The following is a 19,434-nucleotide window of genomic DNA, read 5'->3' on the forward strand; positions in this document are numbered from 1 at the left end:
CAAACAGGCTTTTTATTTCTCCTTTTTGTGATCAAGGCCTCAAGCCTAGACAATCCCTGTGGACAGAGGAATGGCAAACTCCAGGTAGCTGCCCTGGTTGGGTCACAAATAGCCCCCTGTCCTGACGAAGGGTAGGGGGGCAGAAAGAGTCCACCTTGTCAGGCTTATGAGGAACTGGGCAGGGGTCTCCTCGTGGGGCGGTGGGGATGTCTGGGAAGGGAGAAGATGTTTCTCGGGGCCTATTATAGCACGGGATAGCATGTCTGGCGCTGCCTAACACAAGGACATTTTATTTATTGGGGGTGTAGGGACAGGGAAAGGACAAGGCAGTAGAGGGAGAATTATGTTTCCTACCCTAGTCAAGTCAGGATGCTGATGTTTGGGTTCTGGGCTCAACTTTGAGTTAGGTATTTGATTCTCATCCCTGGTAAGTCAGCCTACTGCCCTCAGAGGACAGGGACAGCCCCCAGGGTGCCCCAGAGATAAAAAGGTGTGGGTTCATCTGCATTGCTGCTAGAACAAAGGCCAAACTCACAGTGCCTTATAGACAAGAGCGGATTATTTCCTGTGAAACTGTTAAGGATTAAGCAGTTCTAGCCAACAGGCCTCTCTGGGCTTTGTGTTCATCTTCTTTGCCTGCCAACTCTAACATGTGGTTTGTAGCCTAAGACCTACGCTGCATGCTTCTGCTCCTACAACACATCTACATTCCAGCTGCACAAAGGGAAGGGGAGATGAATGGGAACTCTCTTCCTTACAAAAGGTGATGCCTAGAAGGTTCCCCCCCCCTTCATATCCTATCCAGTTAGTTAAAACTTTATCACATGGCCACATGTAACTGCAAGGGAAGCTGGAACATGTAGTTTTTAGTGAGCGATCACTATGCCACAATGAAGATTAAATGTTAAAATGTTAAAAGAAGAAGGTGGGAAGAATGGACCCTGAATAGTAATAACTGCACAGCCTAAGGCATTCTGCGCTGAATAGATGTCAAGCTCCGGAGTGAGGGAGGAGGTCCAGACAGTGCCAATGCTCTCGGGTCTAGAGCTGCCATATTGGCTTTCCCTGGAAACAGCTACCTGACTTGAGCCTCACATTCCTCATCCATGACACAAGGGCTGTTAACACCAGATCTCGCCAACTCTAATATTGCACTTTAGCAGCTCCGAAGACATGTTTACAAGCGATGACAAGTTTGAAGGAGAGTTCTAGCAACCCTTAAATAATCTATAACAATGTAACCCTGCGAATGAACAGAACCTGATATTCCACCGCGACCTACCGCGACCTACCGCGCAGTTGTTTGCAGGGTACCTTCATCAGTGGCGCTCACATCTGTGCATCGATAACCTTATCAATGCAGAGGCTTGAGAGACAGCTCGGTGGTTAAGAGAGAGCCTTGCTCTTGCTGAGGACCAGAATTCAGTTCTTAGCACCTGCCTCAGGTGGCTCACCACCAATTGTAACCCCAACTCAGGGGGATGTGATGCCCTATTTTGTCCTCTGAGGGCTCGACACTTAAGTGTGCATATGCACAAATAAAAATAGGTCTTTATTTTTCCCAAGACAGGGTTTCTCGACTGTCCTGGAAATCACTCTGTAGACCAGGCTGGCTTCGAACTCACAGAGATCCCCCTGCCTCCCATGGGCTGGGACTGGAACTAAAGGTGTGCACCACCACTGCCAGACATAACCCTTTGTTTTCCATCATACGGCTTGGGTGAGCTTCCCAGGCCTGCCATGGCAGATGCCCAAGGAGGAAGCTAACAAGAATGTGTTTCCCAGAGTGTCTGATTGAGCAGTCTCTAGTCTAAGTGTGGGCAGTTGCATGTGCCTCACAGCTCCAGGAAGAACTTGCCGTGACTTCTCAGCTCCTGGTAACTCCTGAAGTCCTTGGTGTCCCGTAGTTTTTGGCCACACCACTCAGGCCTCGGCCTCCATCTTCACTTGGCTTTCCCTGTGTGTCCCTCTGACATCTGCTCTTCTTACAGAGACACCCCTGTCGTGTCCAGGGTCCCCAGATCCAGCCTGACTTTACCCCAATTAACTCCATGAACAGAGAGACCCTATTTCCAAGTAAAACAACATGCTGTGGTTAGGGCTGCCTGCGGATTTTTGGAGGACACTGTGCAGCCCTGAGCGCCCCCTTTTGTGCAGTGGACCTGGCTCTGTTTGGGTGAGGGTGAGTCTCCTTTCCCCACACTTCCCCCCCATCCCCATTCTCTGGCACATCTGCAGGTTCTGCAAGGCGCCTCTGACACCAGCCTTCATGAGCGGTCTGTTTGCACTGAGGGAAAGGCAGCGCCTAGCCAGCCCTTCTGGACTGCTGTTAAGAGAGCATGTTAGTAGAGGGATGAGCCCAGGGAGCAGCAGAGCCTGTCACGCGGCTTGAACCGCATGAGCACGTGGGAATCTGTTACCAGACACTTCCTTGGAGCTCTGGTTCTTATTTTATTTTTCCTTCCAGTAAAACAATAACGACAAAACATTCCAGTTAAGCGTTTAACTTGTCAAGGCACTGAGATTGCCTAAGACAGACTTTCAGTTTGGGATATCAGCCTCACTCCCCCCCCCCCCCCCCTTTAGAAGCGAAAGGGAAACAAACTGGGCAAACAAACAGCCGAAGGTGGCATGAGAAGTTGTCTTACAGGGCAACCAAGGAGACCTCTCTTGAGTCTTCAGGCGTGGCAGCGTTCACCTGCCATCCCAGCATTCAGAAGGTGGAGACGGGGATTGTGGGCTTCACGCCAGCCTGGGCAATTAGGGAGACTCTGTTTTTAAAAAACAGGTGTGAGACCAGGCACGGTGGCACCTGTTTTTAATCCCTGCACTCAGGAAGCAGAGGCAGGTGGGTCTCTGTGAGTCTGAGGCCACCCACAGTGAGACCCTGTCTTAAAGAAAACAAAACCAAGCAAAGAGTCCTCAGGGCCAGAGACTTCCGTTGGCTGTGAGCCGCACTATGCACTTCCTCAGAGTGTATGAGTTTCAAGGGCACCCTACACTTTGCTCTATTGAAATCAGGGGAAAACATTTGTTTGTTTGTTTTGTAATCCAGTTTCATTATTTTTTGAAAGTTGAAAGGAATTAAATCTGTCTCAACAGCTCCTGGAACACATTTACACAATGGCATTAATTTTTTAAGTTGCATCTATTTAGAGAGGGGTGAGGGAGGGAAGGAGGGAGGGAGGGAGGGAAAGAAAGGAGAGAGAGAGAGAGAGAGAGAGAGAGAGAGAGAGAGCACAGCTTGTAGGAGTCAAATCTCTCCATGCACCACGTGCTTCTTAAAGATCAAACTCAGATTATCAGGCCTGGTAGCAAGCACCTTTCCCTACTGAGCTATCTCACTGCTCCCCAGTGTTTTAAAACATGTGTATAAATATTTTGCCTGCATGTAGGTATGTCGGTGCACCGCTTGTGTGCAGTGCCACAGCAGCCAGGAAAGAGCACCCGATCCCCTGGAAGTGGAGTTATGAGTTGTGAGTTATCATATATATGGGTGCTGGCAACTGAAGCTGGATTCTCCATGGAAGCAACCGGTGTTCTTAACCACTGAGCCATCGCTCCATCCCCTTGTCTAGTGACTTTTTCCCCCGGGCATAGAGTTGTACACATTTAATCCCAGCACTTAGGGGGCAGAGGAAGGTGGATCTTTGTGAGTTCGAGGGCAGCCTGGTCTACATAACGAGTCCCAGGACAGCCAGTGCTGTGTAGAGAGACCCTGTCTCAGACAAACAAACAGACAAAAGATTTATTTTTATTACTTTTAATTTTGTGTATACATGCATGTGTATGTACAAATGCCTGCAGAGGCCAGATATGTGGGGTCCCTCTGGACCTGGAGTTACAGGAGGTTGTGAGCCACCCAATGTGAGTGCGAGGAATCGAATTTGGGTCTTGTGCTCTTAACCAATGGACCACCTATTCAGCCCCTCCTACCCCACCACGACTTCTAAAAATACTTCAGGATGATGTTGTAATTATTTTGAAATGCAATTAACAGAAAATATATCTCTGGGACTAGAGAGATGGCTCATCAATTAAGAGCACTGGCTGCTCTTCCAGAAGATTCAGGTTCCCAGCATTCACATGACAGCTCACAACCATCTGCAACTCCAGTCCCAGGGGATCGGAGGCCCTGCGCATCTGTGAAAGTCAGAGGTCAATGTCGGGTGTCTTATGCCGTTCTCCACCTATTTTTTTGACACAGGGTCTATCACTGAGCCTGTAGCTTAGCATTTTGTCTAGACTGGCTGATCAGCAAGCTTCAAGCCTCCTCCCCCACATCACTGGGATTAAAGGTGTGTGCAAACCACACTTGACTTTTCCGTAGGTGCTAGAATCCAAACTCAGACCCTCGTGTTTACGAAGAAAAGCGCCTTACTCACTGAGCCGTCTCTCCAAATCTGTTATTTTGAGATAACGTCTCCCTGTGTAGCTCAGGCTGGCCTGTAGCTCCCGTTTTAGACCAGCCTAATATTGGGGTAGTTTCCTTGCCTCTTGTCTATGAGCACTGGGATTACAGCAGCTATGCAACTTCATTCTTAGCTGCTCTCCTCTCCTTCCCTCCTCCGTCTCATAGGTGACCTAGGCTGGCTTTGACAGGCTTGCATCATTACCTGGATTATGCTGTGCTGGGAATTGAACCAAGACTTTGTGCATGCTAGACAAGCTTCTACCCACTGAGCCACACTCCAGCTCCTATCTGGTCACGTAGAAAGTATTTTATGTGTTTACGCATGTATGTCTGTGTACCATATGCATGCCTGGCGCCTGAGGACGCCAGCAGAGGGTATCAGATCCCTGGGACTGGAGTTACAGACGCTTGTGAGTGGCCATGAGGTGCTGGGACTTGAGCCCAGGTCCTCTAGAAGAACAGCAAGTGCTCTTAGCCACTGAGCCATCTCTCCAGTCCCTGGTCTGGTCATTTTTTTTTCTTCTTTTGGTTTTTTGAGATAGGGTTTCTCTGTGTAGCCTTAGCTGTCCTGGCTGTCCTGGCTGTCCTGGAACTCATCTGTAGCCCAGGCTGGCCTCGAACTCAGAGAGATCCACCTGCCTCTACCTCCCAAGTGCGCCACCACCACCTGGTCACCTGGTCATCTGATTATTTATTTGTTTGTTTTGTTTTTTGAGACAGGTTTCTCTGTGTAATGGCCCTGGCTGTCTTGGAACTCACCTTTTAGACTAGGCTGGCCTCAAACTCACAGAGATCCACCTGCCTCTGCTTCTGGAGTGCTGGGATTAAAAGCGTGTGCCACCACATCCAGCCATCTGATCATTTTTCAGTTCAGCAAACTGAAGCCTAAAGAGAGATTGAGGCAGAACACATGTCACTGTCACAGTTGCTGGCAGGATGGCCACACAAGGGATCAGGACGCTCCCATCTTAGCCCTGGCCCCTTCCCCTTGGCACCTGATTTCTGTTTTCTGGCCAAGAGAAACAATGAACTTCCAGGCTAAGTAACCTTATGAACCAGCACCCTGGAAGGAGAAAGAGGGACTCCCCCAGGGAATCCACCCCATTTTACAGAAGATCCAGAGTGCACTGTGAATCAGATGGGCCTCTGCTCATGCCAGCTCTCTCATTTGAGGGCTCTCTGCCCCATGAGAAGTCACTTAGGCTTTGGACATGTACAGACTTGGGTCTGGTCCTCACTCCACGTGTCACTGTGCACTGTGATCTCTCTGACTTCAGTTTTCTCTCCTGTCACAGATGCCTGTGGGATAGAGAGAGTATGCGGAAGTGCCTGGCACTTGGGGTGGAGAGTGCTCAGGCTCTCATCTGCCTGCAGCAACCCCTCAGTGCCTCAGTCATTCCTAGCCAGGGTGTCCTACCCCCTCACTTCAGGAGACAGAGTCAGTGGTTTGGCCAGGGCTGCAGCAGCTTGCTGGTAGGGCTCCAGAGAGCCCAATGTAACCATCCAACTCCCTGTCTGGTGTCCACACCAGGAGCCTGAAATCAGCCAATACACGTTTAAAGAACCACAGACCTTCAGTCACAGCTACTGCACCCCCCCCCCATCGCCCCAGAGAATCAGGTGTTACATGCATATCAGCACACCACAACTCATAGTGTTTTCAGCACACCACAACTCATAGTATTTTCTGTCAAGCTGCCCAGTGCCCGAGAGGGTCAGGCAGGATGACCCAGGTTAAGCCACATTCAGCTTACTGCCCCAGGCTCTACCACACCTCAGCTGGCCAGGCTGGCTTCCTCATCCAATATCTGAGAGGTGTATGTGTGCTGACCCCTCCCTCTCAACCGAACCTGAGAGAGCCTGCATGGTGTGGGGAGTGCTAGGGGAAACGTCCTTCCTTGTGGAAGGGGTGCAGAGGAGGAGACGCCCCCTCTTCTTGGACATTTTCATGGGTACCCAGATGTCAGCATTACAGCAGTTACTATGCCACCATGCGGAGAAGAACGTGGGCTTGCAGTGGTGTCGATGCCCTAAGACACCTATGCTGGCCTGGGGCAGCCTGCATCTGGGCTGCTTTTGCAATCCAGTAAAGACTCTCTGCTACTATAGTAAACCATACACACACACTAAATATACCGTTTGATAAAATGAAAACAAAAGTCCCTCTCAGAGCCACATCCCTAGAGTGACATCTACCAAAGGCCAGGACACTGTGTGCCCTGGGCTCTACCTGAGGAGAGAGCAGGCTGGAGAGGGTGGGGGAGCACTTCATGGCTTAACTATTCTCTCAGCACCTCCTGAGGTTGGATTTCTTATCGACAAGGCAGAGACACCCTCAGGTGACTGGGCCCCACTCTGGCTCCAGCACCGCAGGCTGATCCTTCCTCTGCCTCTTGTTTTTTCTCGTTTTGGGAAAGAAAGGCTCTGACGGAGAGGCCTCTCTTCTACTTTCTCCTCTGCCATTTTTGCTAATGATTGCTGCCAAACAAACCCACTCCAGACCTGGTAGCTGGGACATCCCCTCTTATGACCTGTCCTGCGACGCCATGTAGAGCCACCTCAGTCCTTGTCAAGGCCACCCAGACCTGGGTGAAAGAGACCAAGACTGGAGCTCTTATGGGAGAAGAGGTAAAAATCTCAGTGTGGGCGGAGGGACAATTGGGGCTTGCTCTCCTGAACCCCCACCTCACCCTTTGGTTGTTCCCCTTTCCACAGAAGTGACCTGTCATAGTGCGTTGTCACCTTGACCTTGGTGGTCTGGCCAGACCAGTGTCCCAGCCTGGAGCTGTCAACCTGCAGCAGGGCAGCAAGGCCAGACTGGTAAGGGCCCTCCCTGCTGTGTTAGTGTCTGCCTTCATTTACGTTCCAGAGGAAGAGAAGGAGAGAGCGCCCCCTGGTGCCTTCTGTTACAGGAAGCTAATCTCATCCCGAGGGCCCTACCTCATGGCCTCATCTGACCTTTCTGCATCCTGTCTCCAAATTTGTACCTGCATTTCCATCTATCATTGGCATGTGGGTCTAGCCTGGGGTTCTCCAGCCTGACGGCCTCTCAGCCCTTGTGGCAAGCTGAATACATCCTCCTGAACCTCCTAGTGGAACTTGGTATTGGAAAAGGGTTTTCTTGTTCTTTTGGTTTTTGTTTTTGTGCTTTTGTTTTGTTCTGTTTTTTTTTTTCCTTGTAGCTCAGGTTGTCCTCAAACTCTGAAGACTTGAACTCCTGATCCTGTCTCTACTTGACCAAATACTGGGATTACGGCTGTGTGTTGCCACACCTACTTTTTACTTGTTAACATCATTCTGTGTGTGTGCATGATGAGTATGGGTACATGTGTGTCATGGCACACATATGGAGGTTGTTGGGTTTCAAACCAGGGACAAATGGCTAACTGAGGGACCTACTTAGCATACCAAAATGAACCTGGCTGCCAGGTTCTCCCAGGATCCCTCACTGGTAACATTTGAGAGTTAGCGCTCTCTTCCTATCATAGGATCTGGGGATCAAACTCAGGTCGTTGGGACGGCACAGCAAGCGCCGTACTAACTGAGACATTGCCACACACCTGGGATCCACTGCCATTTGAAGAAAACGTTCCTGATGTTTGAGGGAAAACTCAGAACTCACTGGGATCTGCCCGCCACAGACACTCCAAAGTCAGGACTGTCTCTGCCTTCTGGGTCTTCTAAGTGGCTTGGCTAACAAGGCCCCTGTCACCCAAGTGACCCCAGCAGTGTCAGAGTCCCTTCCCAAGACACGGAAACCTTCGAAGTCAAAATTGAGAACAGTGTCCAGGCCCACTCTGCAGCTCCAAGAGGGGATGTTTCCTCAGTAAACAGCTACGGGTTGCTTATGACACTTGACTTTTGACCTTCTTGGGGTCAGTGTTTATGTGGTCACACTCCCCTGCCAAAGCAGAGACTGTAGGTGTCCAGGTCAAAGCATGGTGATCAGCCTTCACCTAGTATATAAGGAACATTCAGGGCTTGCATGTGAGTGTTTTGTCTGCATGTATGTCTGTGCACCCCATGCATGTCTGGTATCCACATGGCATCGGATCCCCTGGAACTAGAGTTACATTTGTGAGTTATTGTGTGGGTGCTGGGAATTGAACCAGGTTCTCCGGAAGAACAGCCAGTGCTCTTTCTCATTTGTCTGTTTTGTTTTGTCTTAGACAGAGTTTCTCTGTGTAACCTTGGCTATCCTGGAACTCACAGAGATCAAAGGCGTGCGCCACCACCGCTCGGCTCAACAGCCTGTGCTCTTAACCTCTGAGTCATCTCCTCAATCTCTTGCCTCTTGTTTTTATTTATTTACTTATTTTTGAGATAGGGTCAATCTGTATATTGGAGGATGACCTGGTTCTGATAATTGTCTTGTCGCCCCCAGTGGATACGGTGTGAGCCGCCACATCTGTGTGGTGCTGGGGATAGACCCAGGGCTTTGTGCATGTTTTTCTAGCACTCCATCTAGAGACCTGCTCCCCCTGTCCTTTCCTCGCTTTCTCTGGGCTTCCAGCTGCTCCTCCCTATGCTCCCAGACTCAATACTAAGCAGTTCTGCCCTCGTCTTCCTACAACTGATTCCCCAGCTGTCTTTTGCTGTCCGTTCCAGGAGCTTGTGCTGAGCCACAGACAGGTCCTCCTTAGGAAGCCTGTGGAATTCCCGACTAGGATACTGAGCCTCCAGGTTGGGTTGCACCGCTCAAGGCGGCCTCTGATCTCACTCTAGCTGCTTCAGGATGAAAAGACCCAGTCAGTCAGGGCAGAGCCCAAGCTCATCTCTCAGGCCGAGACCTCGGTTCAGCTTCCCTGTTGTGGCATTGGCCACCAAGAACCCGCTGGCAGGGCCCACCTCACTCACATCACCCTGGCCTATCTAGAAATTATTTATAGAACCGAACTCTACAGAAACCATTGTCTGCTGTTGCCATGGCGACAGGGATATGAGAAGCAGCAGGCTCCTGGGGACTGGTGGAGGCCTTGAGGATGGTCGACCCAGGAGGTCTGGGCTCATAGCCACCGTCAGAGAGACCTGGGGTGGAACTCCCCGCACAGCCCTGGGTTTTGAGGGCCTGTTAGTTGGATTATGTTTATGTCTATCCACGAAACCATCTAGAACTGTGCTAGCTAGGCACAGGGAAAACAAGGGGCAAATTTAGCCACGTGGTGGTGGCTCATGCCTGTAATTTCAGCACTCAGGAGGCAGAGGCAGTTCTAGGCTGAGATAGTGAATTCAGGTCAGCAAGGGCTAGAGAGTGAGACCTTGTCTGAAAAAAAAAAGGCAGTTTCACTTCTCGTGGTGGCTCAACATGGACAATGACAAATGTCAGCACAGCACCATGCAACTGCTCAAACAAGATGGGCATAAGACCGTTCTACAACTGGATGACATCAGCACGGTGGACCAAGGTGATGGCTAACTGCTTTCTGCATCACCAAAGACGCGTCTTTATGTGATCAGCCTTACACACTCACTTGTCCCCATCACACATCTGAGGAAGGACACAAGCGTACCTTCCTCCCCCAGCTTGTCATGAATGACCTCCCCCTGCTAAAGATACCAGAGGACCCAGCATTGTGACTTCCCCAGAAGTCCACGCTCTGTCTTCACTCTGTAAAGAGATCCCTTTCTTTGTCTCTGATGACAACGGAACCTGCCCACAGCAGGCGGAGGTCTCAGGCAGCCTGTTCATCTCTAAGACCTTCACAGCGGTTACCACCGAACTGTCAGCCGGAGAGCCCAGATCTCACCCTGACAAGATGTGGAGTCTCCTTAGATAAGGGGCCTGAGAGGCCAGGGTTTAGTTTGCAGATTATTTCAAATTCACAGGACCCAGTGACCCAGCCACAAAAAGACTGGGAAGTAGCCCCTACAATTGTATCACAGCCTGCTCCTAACAAGGGAGGCTAGAAGCAGAACACTTAAAACTGCCGTGTTAGAAGGCAGGGATTCTCTCAGTGAAGGGAACTCCATGGCACCTGGCATCTGCATGGCCTCCATGCTTAGATGTGTGTGTAAAGAAGAAAGCCACGGGATGATGATGGAAGCACAGGATGGTGATGATGTGAGCACAGGATGGTGATGATGTGAGCACAGGATGGTGATGATGTGAGCATGGGATGATGATGTAAGCACGGGATGGTGATGATGTGAGCATGGGATGGTGATGATGTGAGCACGGTATGATGATGTAAGCATGGGATAGTGATGATGTGAGCACAGGATGGTGATGATGTGAGCACAGGACGGTGATGATATAAGCACAGGATGGTGATGATGTGAGCACAGGACGGTGATGATGTAAGCACGGGATGGTGATGTAATCACAGGATGGTGATGTAAGCACAGGCTGATGATGATGTAAGCACGGGATGGTGATGATGTAAGCACGGGATGGTGATGATGTAAGCATGGGATGATGATGTAAGCTCAGGATGATGATGTGAGCACGAGATGGCAATGTAAACCCAGGATGGTGATGTATCAGGACAATTGCTCTTAGGTTAGGAGCATCCAGGGAGTATGTGTGTTGCAAATGTACCCACAAACACAGCAGCACAGAACAACACACAGCCATCATCTAGATGCCTCTGAGGGTCCAGAGTAATTCAGTTTGGCTTGTCCAGGTCTGTTGTTCAAGGAGGTAGCCATAGGGACTAGTGGAGTTGAGTTTTCCCTGTAGACTTGGCTGCTGGAGTGTCTGCTTCCAAGTTCAATTCCTTGGCTACAGGCTAGAGAGCCTGATTCTGTGGCTGTCTGTCACCTGAGACTCCTCAGGTCCCTGACCATCTCTGTTCCCTGCTGTGTGGCCTCCCCAAAAGCTTCCACAGCTTGGCAGGCCCCAAGCTTGCAAACACTGACAGCTGATAAAGTCACAAGTGTGCTCATGTGGTTGGTTGGAAGCAGGTCTCAGGCCTGCTGCCTCATAAGGACCGTGTGACTCATGTGTGCAGGTCAGTCCAGCGTGAGTCTACCATGACCAATACTGTACTGACACTCAGATGGCCTGACCTGTAGGAATTCCTCCTGCTGTGTCACACTGAGCAAGCCTGCCACCTCTGCTGGACCTCAGTGTCCTGCTCTGTACAGCTGAGGAGCACAGGTCAGTGAGCCATCACAGCCCCAGCATCCTGAAGTCACCTAATGTTTTCTCTGAGATCAAAGGGTGCCTTTAGTCCTGGCTGCACATAACAGGCACCGGAAGGGTTCTCCAGCTCTGACTAAATGGATGGCTAACAGCTACCTCAGGCCTGGACTTTCCCAAGCATCCTGTGAAGTCCCAATCCTTCTGCAAGAGGCTCGGAGGATGAGGATCTTGCCCCAGCCACCCTCCCAGAGCAGCAAAGCCCAGAGCCCTATGTGGGGTCAGTTTCCTGCAGCAGGCACCATCTCACAGGTGACAGCTGTGCGCCACTGATTTGAAATGTGCCAGCAGACAGGTGTTCCAGGCTGGGAAATGGGCTCATGGGACAGAAGCACTGGGCTGGACTGGGCCTGGATCTTGTCTTTGGTCATTACTGTTCCTGTAGGAAGGCAGGACCAGGTCCTGGACCTTGGAGGGCAAATGGTTCCACAATAGATTGGGGTGGGGACTCAGAGGTGGAAATGTGGCATGAGAAGTGGCAGGGAGAAAAGAAAGGAGCCAGCAAAGGACAGGAGGGACGGCCTACATTCCAGGACAGTGTCAAACTAAACAAAGGTGTAGAATGTTTGGGAAAAACCCCTGGGATATGTGTGACTCAGGCATGAGGAATGATTTCTCTTTTCAAAACATTGCACTAGTTACTGATTCTGTGTGGGTGTGCACCTGCCAAGGCACACACTTGGAGGTCACTTGAAACTCAGCTTTCAGGAGTTGGTACTCTTCCACAATGTGGGTCCCAGGTCTTAGGCTTGGTGGCAATGCCTTTCCCCTCTGAACCAGCTCACCTGCCTGAAAAGGTGATCTTTAACAAGATCCCAAAGTACAAATATAGGAAGACTAGGTGCTGTGGCCTGTGTCCACCATCCCAGCACTCTGGAAATGAGAGCAGGGAGGTCAGGACTTCAAGGACATCTTCAGATGTATAGCAAGTTCAAGGCCACATCCTGTCTCAAAACAACAGAACAGGACCATGCATGATGGCACACCCTTTAATACCAATACCAGGTAGGCAGAGGCAGGCTGATTTCTGTAAGTTTCAGATCAGTCAGGGCTAAAAAACAAAAACAAAACACATACCCAAACAAAAACAAAAACAAAAACAAAACCTATGCTTTACAACCTGGATGGGAAGTGTCTTCCCAGAAGGCTGGTGGGATGAGTCCTTGATCCCCCGTTGGTGGCACTATTTTAGAAGGTTCTGGAAACTTTAGGAGGTGGGGCCTATCTAGAGGAAGTATGTCATTGGGTGGTACCTTTGGGAGTGTCTCTTGTCCTGGGTCCCTCTGGGTTGCTCTCTCTACACCCTCTACACCAGTTGGCCAAGAGGTAGCATCTCTGCAACATGCTCGTACCACTCACCTTGGACCAGGATCCTCAAAGAACTGTGGACCGAACCCTCTGAATCAGACAGCCCAAATAAATTCTTCATTCCTAAGTCATTTATGGTAAGTGTCCTGTCACAGCACTGAAGAGTTTCCGTGGCCTGAGTAATGGGATGCCCAGGCACGGGTTAAAAGCTTCCTGAAGTTATTCGCAATGGAAGGAAAGTACACATGCTGATAAGAACTCAAAACCTAAAGGACACACAAGGAATGGAGAGATGGGCAGAGGACATGACTTGCCCTCAAAGAAAAGGGAACTTGACAGTTGGTGATGTTTACGGGAAAAGGGCTCTCAGGGATCACAGTGGATTCCTCTCAACACCCAGCAGACTAGCAGAGAAAGCCTGAGACACCAGCCACACTGAGGCATGGGTGGGGAAAGGAAGAAAGAGTGGTATGTGACTCAGTCAAAGGTCACTGCCTTCAGTGTCCAACAGAGTAGAGAGAGGTGTCTCCCCCAAGGCTGGGGCCATGTCTAGGTGGTGATGCCCTTCCATTTTAAACACTCCCTTCTAGAAAGAGGAGGGAGGATCACAAGACTCAGGAAGTAAACAAAACCTACAGGAAATCCCTGAAACAGGAAGGACTCATGAGGCTCTGCCTAAGTAAGGGCTATCTGTAACTAGTCACAACTGCTGGGGAGTGATGTTGCCTGCACGTTGTGTAGAGAGCTATGGGGTACGGCTTTCTGTCCTGAGGTCATGCTGGAGGGGACACTTCAGTGAGTCACTCATGCTCCTGGGAGTGACCCTCACCCATGCTCCTGTAAGTGAGCCCTGATCCATGTTCCTGGGAGTGACCCTCACCTGTGCTGCTGGGGGTGACCCTCACCCACGCTGCAGTGAACACACTGACTCACTAAGCGGGCTGTGTGTGGAGACCTTCCTCCGGTCTATGCTCTGCATCCTATCTAATACACATAGACCTTTGTTGACGTCTTTCCAGGAGAAGTTACACATCCGGTCCACTGAACAGAAATCAGTGTGCTGGGACCTGTGACCATGTCGGTACTGACAGGATGAATAAATCACAGCAGACTCGTGAGAGGGGATTCTGGAGTGACAACCGTGGAAAAAAATGGAAGCTTCGAATGTGATGTGGAGTCAAAAAAGCTGAGCAATGTGTGGGACAAGGCCTTCTATAGGAAGTCTGGGAAGATCCCAGAGAAAGGGAGCTGGGTCTTTCCTCCCACTTCAGGAGCTCTTGAGTGTTTCTGTACAGTGGAGGCAGGAGATGGGTATGTGTGTGTAAACATGAATTCTTTGTGTGTGTGTGTGTGTGTGTGTGTGAATGCACACACACATGCACACATCCATCTATGAGTATCAGTATGTGAGGCAGTGCCTATGAGAATGTAGGTGTGAACATACGTGTGCAACAGTGTGCACTCGTACTTGCTGAGCATGGGATCTGGGTCTCAGGGATGCGACTGTGGCTTCCATACTACCAGGTGCCGTTGGGATAGCCCCAGGTTGGCCCTTTCCCTGTCACAGGCAGTTGGGTCATTCCCAGAAGGATCACAGGGACTGACTGGACAGCTGTGAGCACCTGTTGCTCAGGGTAGATAGACCATGAGCCCTACCTGGTGCAGGCTGCTGCAGTACCTAGGACATCCAGCAGGTGGCTCAGCCTGGGCGATTTGCAGTAGGCTTTCTGGGGCCTCTGTCCTAGCTCCTTGATGCTGGTGAGGAAACTGAGGCTGGAGCGTCTTCTTTTCCCTGCAAGTTGGGTAATTCCTCAGTCCTATGTTTGAGGCTCTTGACCTCTTCTGGGGCGTGGAAGTCATGATGAGCTGAAGCACCAGGGCTGCCTCTCTGTAGTGTAGAGAGGGTCATGCCTGTGGGGAGGGCCTGATCGTAGACATTGCTCACCCTACACCAGCACAGTGCATCTGTGCTACTGGGGGTCCTGCAGGATAGGTGCTGCTATGTGCCCCTCATTTTTCCCAGCAGACTGGGGAGTCTCTCGGGTCTGCCTCCCTTGGGCACAGGCAGCCTGTCCTGGAAACGGCTTGCGGTGCTGTGGAGTCTGCTTATGGAGTTCACTCAGCTGCATCACGCTTACGCTGTGTGGCTTTGGGCGTGGCTGAGCTTCCCCGAGCCTCTTTTTCCTTCACTGCAATGTGTGGATCGATGTCCCCAACACAGAGGGTCCCAGCAGGACTGAGTGTGGGTATGTCCTTGGCACTGAGGTATGTTCAGGTATGTCCACACCTGAACAGCCTCTTCTGATCTCATTGGAGGATATGATGGGTAGGGGTGTGAACAACCATGTTCAGGTTTGATCCCAGGACCCAGGAACAGGAATTTATGTGGAAGTAAGTTATTTACAGTTGTCCCCGAGTAAGATAAGGTCACACAGGAGCAGGGTGACCCTAAACAGGATGGCTATAGGGAAATGCCAGGTTACAGATGAAGCCATTACAGAAGCGGAGATGAGAGTGACATGTTTTATTTTATCTTCTGGGGTGGGGTGGGGTTCAAGACAGAGTTTCTCTGTATAACATTTCTGGCTGTCCAGGAACTCACTCTATAAGATCAGGCTGGCCTCAAACTCACAGAGATCCGCCTGCCTCTACCTCCCGAGTGCTGGGATTAAAAGCGTGCACCGCCACTGCCCTACTGAGAGTGACATTTTTTTTAAATTTTATTTATTTATTATGTATACAATATTCTGTCTGTGTATGTGCCTGCAGGCCAGAAGAGGGCACCAGACCTCATTACAGATGGTTGTGAGCCACCATGTGGTTGCTGGGAAGATCAGGCAGTGCTCTTAATCGCTGAGCCATCTCTCCAGCCCCCGAGAGTGACATGTTTTATATAAACCACCAAACACTGCCTCAACCGTATAAGCTCCTTCTCTGGACTCAGTGCAATAAAAGCAGCCGGCCAGGATAACCGGAGTGTACAGTGTCCCCCTTTGCCGTGAGTCACCATGGGGAAGACTGGAAGCAACCTTCTGTGGGGTACGTAGGATAAACGATGCCGCTTCCTTTAGATGGACGTCGTCAAAAGCGATGGCCAGACACAGTAAAGTGCCTATCCAGGGACCCAGAAATTTTACTTCCTAGAATTTGTCCCAAAGATTTTTATGACAGAATGGATAAAGAAATAAGAGTTTTCATGGCTGTGGAGAAAAAAAAAAAACATTGTCACCACTAAAGAGGAGACACAGCACTAGGTTTATGAGAGACGCTGCCAGGCCTGAGGGTAGAGGTCCTCAGGGAGGGTCATGAGCCACCTACAGTGATTCCTGCTGAGGACGCCCATGGGATAAATCCCATCTCTTCTGTCCTCTCAGCTTCTCCTGGCCAGATCCTCCTATAAGTCAAGAAGACAGAGGGCTCAGGGGTCTGGGGACAAGTAGGCCACCTGGGGCATGAGGTGGGAGAAAGCGGGAGAGATGGGATATAGACCAGACAGGCAGTGGGCCTGGCAGAGGGCATACTGGGGAGACGGCTCAGCATCTAACCACGGACCTGAGTGTGCCAAGTTCTAAAATGACAGTGTTTTTCTTTTTTGAGACAAGGGCTTGTGAGCCCAGGCTATCCTTAAATTTTCTTTGTAGCCTGGGTTGGCCTTGAACTCTTCAGCCTCCTACCTCTCCCTCCTGATTATACTGGGACTCTAGGTGTGTATCGCTATGCCCAGTTTATGCGGTTCTGGGATGTTGAACCCAGGGCCTTATTTACAGTAGGCAAGCACTCCGCCCCCTAAGCCGTGTCCTCAGCCCTTATTATACTTTTTATTTCCTGAATATTTTGCAACCCGTATGTGTGGCTATTTTGTAATAAATAAAATAATGTTGAAGAGGAAGTAGTTTGAGATCCCCATACCCTGAGGACTAACAGGATAAGGCAGAAGGGGGCTCCTCTCTGATGTCTTCCCGTGCTGATCCCCATCTCAGGGCTGTGGCCTTACCTTTGCCTAGGCGCCACCTTTGCCTGGCATGCCCCTATTGCTCCTATCCATGAGGGCAGGAGTATGTGGGCAGGGTTCCAGAACCTAGGGCAAAAAGGCCAGTGGCAACAGTCTGGACTTTTTGCCAGCTAGCCTCACGGCCAGCCATGGCTGTGCTTACTCATGGCTGGCCGATGTCTCTACCTCTGGGCCAGACCAGCATGACCCATCCAGCTAGAACTTCCAGGAAAACAGCTGGGCAGTGAGTGACAAGAGGGGCCTGGCCATCAGAATTAGAAGTTTTTCTGGCCAGCTGGGCCCTAGGGGCATGGCAGGAACAGAACAACCTCCTGGTTCCTTAATCTATCTACCCATCCACCCACTACCCATCACCTGTCTACCAACCTAACAATCTTACTTTTAATGTGTTAGGAATATCCCCTCCAGTAGCTTGGAATACATACCACTAACAAAGCTGCATTTTGTTTTATTTCTTTTATCTGTACGGGAGTTCTGCATGTGTGTATGTCTGTGCACTTTGTGTGTGCCCGGTGTCTGGGGAGACTGGAAGAGGGCATTGGATCTCCTGGAACTGAAGTTACAGACAGTTGTGAACCTCTACGTTGGTGCTGAGAACTGGATCTGAGTTCTTTAGAAGAGAAATCTTTTTTTTTTTTCTTTTTGGTTTTTGGTTTTTTGAGACAGGGTTTCTCTGTGTATCTCTGGCTGTCCTGGAACTCACTCTGTAGACCAGGCTGTCCTCGAACTCACAGAGATCCACCTACCTCTGTTGGGATTAAAGGCGTGTGTCACCAGCGCCCTGCTAGAAGAGCAATCTTAACCGCTGAGCCATCTCCCTAGCATCACTAGCAGAACTTTAATATCTTAGAAGTATAAATTCACTTCTAGAAACAATTATCAAATCTTGCCTCTCTTTCTGGTCTCTCCCATGCTGATCCTGCTCCAGGCTGGGAGATTCCAGGCTGAGCCCCAGCAGGGAGGGCCTTCACCTCCCTCCATTCTGTCCCCAACCTCTACTGAAGGAAAACCCCTCAGTAGGAGCCCACTGTTGCTTTCCTGACAGCGATCTATACTCCACCTCCCCTGCATGTGTGGCCAGCACTGGTTCTGCTGCCCAGCTTACTACCTCAGGCCGGCAGCTCCCAGAGGCAGCATACTTCCATCACGGGAAGCAAAGACGGAGACAACCTTGCGGGGGTTGGAGAGGCATAACCCAGAGCAGGGACTGAACTGATTTAGGTCTCAGCCTTGACGTCATCGATATTTTGGTCCAGATAGCTCTTTGTGGTAAGAGTGACCAGTGCACCAAAAGTGATGACCTCCGGCCACCACAGAACGTCCCTCAGGGAAGATGCGCTCCAGCTAGGGACCCCTAGACCAGAGGAAATCCAGGCCCACTCCTGTCTTAAAAGTCTGTGACTCGTCCCCTCCCCAGGGGACCTCCACTTCAGCTCGCACTGTTAGCAGAAAGATCGGCTCCTTGGTTCACAGGACTACATCCTTGTTGTTGCTATGGAAACAGGGGATTTTCTTTGCCTCTTCTTTCTCCTTTGCTCGCCTCATTTATGTGTTCTCTTAACCAGCAAGTCCCGGGTGTGGATCCCAGGGGAGTGTAATACAAACAGGCTTCGTCATAACAATGGTCTGACCTAGAACCGGTGGAGAATTAAGTGAGAAGATGTAGGGAAAGCAGGATTAGGATGCCCCAGGCCACCAGCTCTGAGAACTGGGCCAGCAGGGGTAGCTAGCGCGATGGGGACAGGTGCAGAGGGGATAGGCTGATGTTGCAGCTGGCTGTCACTGCAGAAGGGAAGTTGATGACATCCTCATTCCTGGTGGGAAGGTCTAACTGGAGGTGACACAGTGTGAATGGGAAGGAAACAAGAGTGGGAACCTGGGAGACCAAGTGTAGCTGTCTGGGAGCTAGAGGGTAGAACCTGATGCAGACACAACCCGGTTGGAGCGTAGCGGGGAGAGGGGTGTGAGAGGTGGGGGAGTGGGGGATCATCTCTCCTGGGGGAGGAGAAAGGTGTACAGGAGGTGTGGCCATGCCAGCTGGGGGAGGGGCCAAGTGTATAAGGATAACATGCTTTCTTGGAGAGAGATCAGGTCTATCGGGACAAGTTGGGGGTGTGGTTATTGTGGCCTGGGGAAATGGCCAAGTTTACAGGGGTGAAGACAGGTCTCCTGGGCACAGGGCTAAATGGAGGGTATACCCAGACCTCCTGTGATAGGGATCTTTCCTAGGGTAGAAGCCAGCCTTCCTGGGGCTAGGCTAGCCCCAGTGGAGGCCAATGTTGGTAGAAGCCAAGTTCAGGGGTGGGGCCAGGCTTCTCAAATGGCATCCTGCTGGCCATCCTGCTGGCTTTCCATCTGGCTGTCACTGGGCCACCTCGGTGCACCAGACTCAACTCTCTGACCCACACCGTGGCTGATGCGTTCACTAAGATAGAAAAGGGCTGTGGCCCTCTCAGTGGGGAGCTGGACAAGCTCACTGAGGCTGGCTTTACACACAGTGACTGCTGAGGGCAGCCCCTCAGAGGAAGGCCAAGCACCTTATTAGGTAGAAAAACAAAG

Source organism: Arvicola amphibius, chromosome 15, assembly GCF_903992535.2.
Source record: "Arvicola amphibius chromosome 15, mArvAmp1.2, whole genome shotgun sequence".
NCBI classification, from domain to species: Eukaryota; Metazoa; Chordata; class Mammalia; order Rodentia; family Cricetidae; genus Arvicola; species Arvicola amphibius.